The sequence below is a fragment of the Balaenoptera acutorostrata genome, chromosome 2 (assembly GCF_949987535.1).
Source record: "Balaenoptera acutorostrata chromosome 2, mBalAcu1.1, whole genome shotgun sequence".
NCBI classification, from domain to species: domain Eukaryota; kingdom Metazoa; phylum Chordata; class Mammalia; order Artiodactyla; family Balaenopteridae; genus Balaenoptera; species Balaenoptera acutorostrata.
This window is the reverse complement of record NC_080065.1, coordinates 3,981,106-3,988,728: the sequence shown is the minus strand read 5'-3', so window position 1 is coordinate 3,988,728 and position 7,623 is coordinate 3,981,106.

Below are 7,623 nucleotides of genomic sequence, written 5' to 3'. Positions count from 1 at the left end.
TTCTTCAAAAGACTCTATTAAGAGAATGAAAAAGCAATCCAAGATTGGGAAAGATATTGACAAAGCACCTGATAAAGGATGTGTATCCAGAATATGTAAAGAACTCTCAAAACTCAATAATAATATAACAATATAATATAACAAACAACCCAAATGTGCAGAAGATTTGAAATCCACTTGACAAGAAGTGATACTGATGGCAACCACACACATGAAGGACTGCTAAAACACTTCAGTCATTAGAGAAATGCCAATTTAAACGGTAATGTGATACTACTGCGCACTTATTAGAATGGCTAAAATTTAACAGCCCGGCCATTCTAAGTGTTGACAAGGACGTGGCGCAACGGAAACTCTTGCACTGTTCATGGAAATGTCAAACAGTATCACCACTTTGCAAAACAACTTGACAGTTTTTAAAAACAGTTAAACACACATCAACCAAATGACCCAGCCATTCCACAACTAAGCACTTAACTCAAGAGAGATGAAAGCACATGTCCACACAGAGACTTGTGCACAAGTGTTCACAGGGGTTTTATTTGTAAGAGTCAAACGTCCATCAATAGGTGAATGGATGAATAGATTACACTCTATCTATACGATGGAATACTACTCAGCAATGAAAAGGAATTCACTGATTCGTGTAACACCACAGAGTCAGCTCAAATATGCTGAGTGGGAGGAAGAGACCAAAAAACAGTCCTTACTGTAGGTTCCATTTATATAAAATCCTAGGAAGAAAAAAGGAATCTATAACTGTCGGACGAGCGGTTGCCTGGGTGGGGTGGATAAAGATGGATACACAGGAGCGTGAGGATTGTCTGTGATGATCATTATCCTCATGGTGCTCGTGTCCCGTGGCCACATAAACGGCCTCCCAAATTGTGCACTTGAGACCCGCGCAGTTTATGGTATGTCGATTAAACCCCAATAAAGCTGTCTGTAGAGCGAGGACACAAATGGCAAAATAATGACAGAAAATACAGTTAAGTTTTGCGCAGATGATGGGATTACAAAGTTTCCTTTGTCCTCCAATCTCGTTCTTTTTTGGCATTGTTTTGGCTACTCTGGGTCCATGTGCATTTTAGAACCAACTGGTTGAGCTGTTCAGAAGAGCCAGTTAGAATTTTGGTTGGAACTGGGTCGAATCTATAGTCAGTTTGGGAAGAAATTAACACCTTAATGATACTGAGCCTTTAGATCATGGACATGGTCTTACCACTCCACTTCCTTCAGCCCTTTTAGTTCTTCAGCAGTGTAGTCTAGATTTCAACATTCATGTCTTGCACGCACACATTTTATGCCTAAGCATTTTGTTTTGGATACTATTGTAAATGAAGTTATTTTAAATTTTATTTTATAGTTGTTTCCTGCTGGTATATAGAAGTACAACTGATTTTTGTGTATCCTATGACCTTCTAAATTCACTTGTTAATTCTAGCTTTTGTTTTGTAGATTCATTAAGATTGTCTCCATAGGTGATTATGTCATCTGCAGATAAAGGTCTTGTCATCAATTTCCCAATTTTCTTTGAACTCTCTTATCACACAACCAAACACTAGCCAATGTGTAAGAGTCACTGAGACCCATATCTCTGACTGTCCTCTTCTTGGCTAGGAACAGCCCTGTGCACTGCTCAGGTATCTGCCCACCGGGAAGATTTCCCTGTGTCTTCCGAGCGTGGCTGCAATGCTGCAGCCTTCCACTCCCCGGTGGGATCGGTACACTGTGGGACCCATGTTTCCGCAGTCAGATGGTCATAAGAAACGCCCGTGAAGCCCAGGTACAGGTTAAGGGGGTGATACCAATGCCACAAGGGGGGCACCTGTTCCTGCAGCTTAGGTGTCTGCAGCACCCGCCCGAGCCTGAAAGCGTGTATATTGCCTCCACTTGATGATAGCAAATTGCTGTCTGTACCAAACTTTACGGGTTGGCTGGTTAATTTATGACGGGCAGCTCAGCTCATATGCTAACTGAATTTCCATGAGTTTCTGCTACGGCTCAGCGGTATTCTAATTCAAACGGAGCATAAGGATTTTCAGAAGACTGTTTGGTTATTCTCCAAAACTCCAAGTGTTTGCACTGAGTCCCTGCAGGGGCTGCCAGGGGCTTCACGCTGCATCTCTATCTTCCAGAATCTTCCACGCCCCATGGGTCCGGCCAGGTCAGTGTTTCTCAGAGTGTGGCCCCAGAACTAGCAGCAGTGGCATCCCCCGAGAAGTTGTTAGGAATGCAGGTCCCCAGGTCCCGCCTCAGACCTGCTGACTCAGAGTCTCTGAGGGTGAGACCCAGAATCCTTGCTTTGGGTGCGGGCCAGGTTTACGCGGGTGACCTGGGAACTGCACTAGGCCACAGCCCCCTCTCGCCAGTGCCGCTTGCTCTGAGCTCCCCTCAGAATGAACCCTATGAATAACTTGGGAAGCGGGCCAGCCCACTGGCCTCCTGCTCGGTCTCTGCAGCTGCCCCTGCGGGCTTGGCCGGGCTTCCCACCGCAGACCCTGAGCCGGCCTGACGGAAGCCCTTTGGGAAGCGCAGTCCTGGGCTCCAGCCTCGGCACGCGGGGAGCTTGGGGTGCAGGGTCCAAGCATCTATCCGGACGGATGGCCACAGCAGCGTGGCGTGCCCGGGGGCGCTCTCAGGCTGCTGGCGGCTTTTCTTTCCGTCTGCTCGCCGCCCTTTGTCCCTCGGTGAGGAGCAGCCGGGCCAGGGTGGCCAGGACCCTCTGAGGGCAGGAGGCTGCTGAGCACAGAGCCCGGCGCTGCCCTGAGGGTCACCGCCGGAAGCGATGGTTATTTCGGTCCTTCTCACACTGTGTGAGGGTGGTCAGCAAGCAGAGGGGAGAACGGAGGCTGGGACACCTCATGAACGTCGTGTGACCCGTGAACTTGGGGTGAGGCCTTGTGCGGCCACCTGGAGCCCTGGCATCCTGGTCGGGTGTCGACGCCTGCAGCATAGGGTCAGAAAGGGCGAGGGAGCGGTAGCAGAGGTGCTCCCATGGGCTCCGAGCCCAGCGCCCAGTGAGGGTCCAAGCACCATGGTTCTGCTCGTCCCCTTACGTCTAAAGCAAAGCCAGAGGGAGCGAGGCCGGAACTGGGCCCCACGTGCCCTGCCAGTGCCCTGGGCAGGGCATCCTCTCCCACCCTCTGTTGGCACCGCCCCCAAGAGTCCCTTCTTCCCTGAAAGCAGCAGGACACCTGAAGCCAGCTCTCCTGCACCCCACTCTTCCCCCTCCAAGACTTTGCACATCCAGGTTAAACTAGGCTGAGCTGCTGGGACCACGTGTCGGGAGGCTCTGACATGTTCTAAGCTGCTCCCCTCGAGAACGGGCCTGTTAAGGTTCTTCTTTGTTGTGGGTCGAACTGTGCCCCCAAATTCAGATGTTGAAATTCTAAGCCCCAGGACCTCAGAATGTGGCCTTAATTGGAGCTGAGGTCTTTGTGGAGGTAATCAAGCTAAAATGAAGCATTAGGGCCGGCCCTGATCCAACATGACACAGACACACACACACACACACAGAGGACGCCATGTGAGCGTGAAGGCAGAGATGGGGTGATGCTTCTACAAGCCAACGACGCCAAGGATGCCAGCAAACCCCCAGAAGCTGGAGGGGGGCCTCGAACAGGGTCCCCCTCAGTCCTCGAAAGGAGGCGGCCCCGCCGACGCCTTGATCTCAGACTTCTAGCTCCAGAACAGACCGAGGACGCTATTCTGTTGTCTAAGCCACCCCATCAGTTATGGCAATCATCACTCTTAAAATCTAGCCGGAAAAAAAAAAAAAAAAAAAATCTAGCCGGGGACCGAGCCCATCGCCAGTATGGTGACACCCGAGCTCTCCAGCTCTTCTGAACAGAGCTTTGGGGTGGCGTCCCTCCAGCCAGGCACCTCCTGGCAGACGTGGATCTGGGGATGCAAAAGCACCTCCCCTGCTGTTGAACTGCTGTGCTCACCCGGCTCCACTACCCCGCCCTCCCCTGCAGGCGGCTTTCAGAAGTTCGGATAGAATTCCGCGTTTATCCACCAGGGCTCCAGCCTCTCGGGAATCTCGAAGGCCTTGACGTCAGCGCATGGCCTTTGCCCTCCCGTGGATGGGGCACCTGGCGGGGGAGCACCCACGCTGCCTCCCAAGTCAGGGTGAAGCAGGCTGCTCGAGACAGGACACAGGGCGACGTCCAGCAGCGACTTCCTCGGTTGGCGGGTGTCAACCAGTGGGGGCAGAGCCGCTCTGGGGGCAGCAGCTGGCAGCCAGAGCCGCAGGCTCTCCCCTGGGCCCCCCCACGGGCTCTGCGGCTGCAACTGGTCCACAGCAGACAGTGAGCGACTGCCCTGAGGGTCGGCAGGAGGATACTCTGAGATGCTTCGTCCATCCAGGGCTCTGAGCCAACAGCAGCCACGCCAGTAATAAACTCTGGGCAAAGTTCCAAGCATGCGAAGCCCGGCCGTTTAGTCAGCTCTAACCGCACAGGTGCCGACAGGGAGGACCCTGCCGGGGACGATGGAGGTGCACAGGAGCTGGGCAGCTGCCTGCTGTGTCTTCTGCGGCCAGGCTGCGGGCCCGGCTCCCACGTCATCCTGCTCCCGAGCGCCCCGGGTCTTCATCCCGAGTCACTGTTGGAAGAGAGGGTCAGGTGGGGCGGGGAGGGGGGAGCGCTCCCGGACGCACGCAGGACTCTTCTCCTCGGTGCAGGTTCGCCGACACCGTGACAGGCCACTCCTGTCCGTGTGTGTCGTGCACAGAGGCTGCTGCCCCGTGCTGTCGGGCTTGGGCCACAGCTGCTCCCACCTCCCCGGCCCCGGCAGGGTTTGCTCTGCTTCCCGGGTGTTTCCGTCTAGTATGTGTGCTTTCAACATACACATCTGAGCTCCCTGGCTCTGCTCTGTGTTCCTGTGACCCTGTCCGTTAGGCCCAAACCCAGGACCACTCCTCTTTCTTGAAACTCACATTGCGGAGCAGCTGTGGGGAGAGCCCGCCTGCTGTGACGGCCACTGGTCACAGATGCCAGGCAGCACATCGCCGTCTTCGGAGATCCCCGTCCCCTCCCCGGGCGTACGGGACGAACTGCGTCCCCAAAATTCATGTTGAAGCCCCAACCCCCGTGCAATGGTCCTAGGAGTTGGGCCTCTGGGAGGTGGTCAGGTCACAGGGGCTGAGCCCTCGTGAGTGGTACCAGTGCTCTTGTAGAGGCAGCTCCAAGGCACTTCTGGGTGCGTCTGCCGTGCGAGGACTGGACTTCCAGCCGATCTTTCCACGATCGTAAGCTGCCCCGCCTGTGGCGTTTTTGTCAGCATAGCCCGCGGAAGCCGGGACCCTGAGTCGTGGGTTCTGCCATGGACCCCAGTCCTGCCTGGAAGAGCAGCTCCTGCCGGTTCCTTCCCCGGTACCAGATGCCAGCCCTGTCCCGGGCACCAGCCCCTGGTGGGGAGGCTGCCGGAGGGGCAGTGAGGCGTGGTCCCCGGGAGGAGCCATGGGGGCAGCGGCACTGGGCAGCCAGGGTGCTCTGCGGGCCCCTGGTAGAGGGGCACTGCTTCGGTGGCACCGCCGAGGAGAGACATACGGCCCAGACGGAGTGGAGAGCAGCTGGTGTGGGCGCCCCTCTGCAGCGACCGCAGGGCAGGAAAGTCAAGGCTTACACGGAGCGGGGAGGGGAAGGTTACAGCCCAGGCTTGGGTCACCAGGGCCTCCGCCACGTGCAGAGCCAGGGTGCCACCTACCTCGATGCTGTCCTGCACCTGTGCGTCCTGGGCCTGCTTGGTGGCCTGGGGACTCCATTCCTCCGCATCATGAATGTGCAGTCTTGCGGGGGGTCATCTCAACAATGATTCCGAATCAGTCCGTTCTGAGCCAGTATCGACAGCTGCGGCTTTCCGGGCTGTCCCTGGAAATCGTGTTCCGATGCGAGTGTGAATCGAGCCCCTTGGTTCCAGTCGATTCGCGCTCCATGTGGGCAAAGCGCGGCGACGCTTCGCTCCTTGCCTGACGCGCGCGGACACTGGGTCCTGCGAGGGGTCGGCTCTCGGGCCACAGAAGGACCCGCGTCTCTGCAGCCCGGATCCGGGCGAGGATCGGGTACCTCGCGGCCGGGGCGAGGAGAGAAGGCAGAGACCCGGGCGGGGTCTGAGCCTGCCCGTCAGGGCAGTGGCAAGGGTCTCCGCGGCCCGCCTAGGGACGCCCACAGGACCCCAAACGCCAGACGCAGGATCCCTGCCCCCAGGCCGGCCCAACTCGAGCGGGACCGGCTGGTGGAGGAGATGCCCCAGGGCGCCAGACCTCGGGAGGGGCGGCCGCGGCGGGAGGAGCGGATGGAACCGACGTCTGGGGAAAGGGGTCGGTGCAGCATCAGGAAGGCGGCCCCTACGGCAGCGGCGGGAAGAGGGAGAGTGGGCAGGAGAGGGGGAGGGAGGCGAGACCCGGCTCGGCCCCGCGGGATCCCGCGCTGTGCCCCGCGCGCCCGCCGCCCAGCTCCCTCCCCGCAGCGACTGCTCCTCCCGGGCGGAGTGGCGGGTGGGCCCGGGGAGCCCCCGCCCCAGGCAGATGCGCGGGCAGCCCCGGGGGGCGCAAGCTAGAGTGGGAGGGAGACGGAAAACCGCCCGTCTCGGTCCTGCGAGGCCTGGGACCCAGAGGTGACCCTGCTCCCACTCGCCCCAGGTTCCGGGGCGCGCGCGGCCTCGGGCAGAGCGCGCTGCTGGCAGCTGACTGGCGCCGGCGGTCGGGTCCCGCGGGGCGGGGCTCGGGGGCGCGTCCGGGCTCGTCCTCCGCCCACCCGGGGCGGCACGGAGGCGGAGCCAGGGCTGGTGAGCTCCCCCGGTGGCCGGCGGGGCGGGTCCCGGCGACAAGATAAGAGCCCGGAGCGCAGCGGGACCGGAGCGGCATCTTCCGCGGACGCTCGGTGTCAGGACCCCAGCAGAGCCGAGGCTGGGGCGCGCAGGTGAGGCCGGGCCACCCCGTGGCCCGCTCCCCGCACAGGTGCCCCTGCGCATCCTCCGGGCGCTCCGCTCCCGCCTCTGACCCCGAAGGCTGCGGCCGAGGGGCGCCCGGCCGCGGCGAGCACCGTCGCGGGGCGCCGTGTCCCGCAGGCTGCGGCGTCTCCAAAAGTCGCCAACAGTTGGGGTGCACAGCGCCGCGACAGTGCCATTGGCGATCTTAAGGTGAGGTGGCCGAGAGGTGCGAGCCCCGGAGCGGGCACGGGGCTGGTGCGCGCCCCCGTGGCCCCTGGCCCCATCCTGCCCCAGGCTCGGAGAGACGGGGCAGGGGCCGGCTGTCCCCGGCTTCCCTGAGGCGCTGACCCCTGGGCCCCGCGGCTGTTTGTGGCAGACCCCTCCCTGCTGAACCAGACCTGCCCGGGGTTGGGGGCACCTGGGCAAGCGGCCCCCAGAGCCAGTAGGGGTGATTTTCTCAGCCATCGCTTCTTCTCACAGGGCTTAGTCTTTGACCTTTAAGATGGGGCAGGGGTGCAGGGTTGTGAGGTGCTGAGCGTCCAGGCTGTAGGGTCGGACTGCAGCTCTGTTTCTGTCCTGGGTGCAGAATCACACTTTCTAAGCACCACAAGGCAGCCCTGGCCTCTGAGGCTGGGGCTTCAGGGGTGGGGTGAGCTCACCCCAAGTGCAGAGCCGGGGTCTCGCTGG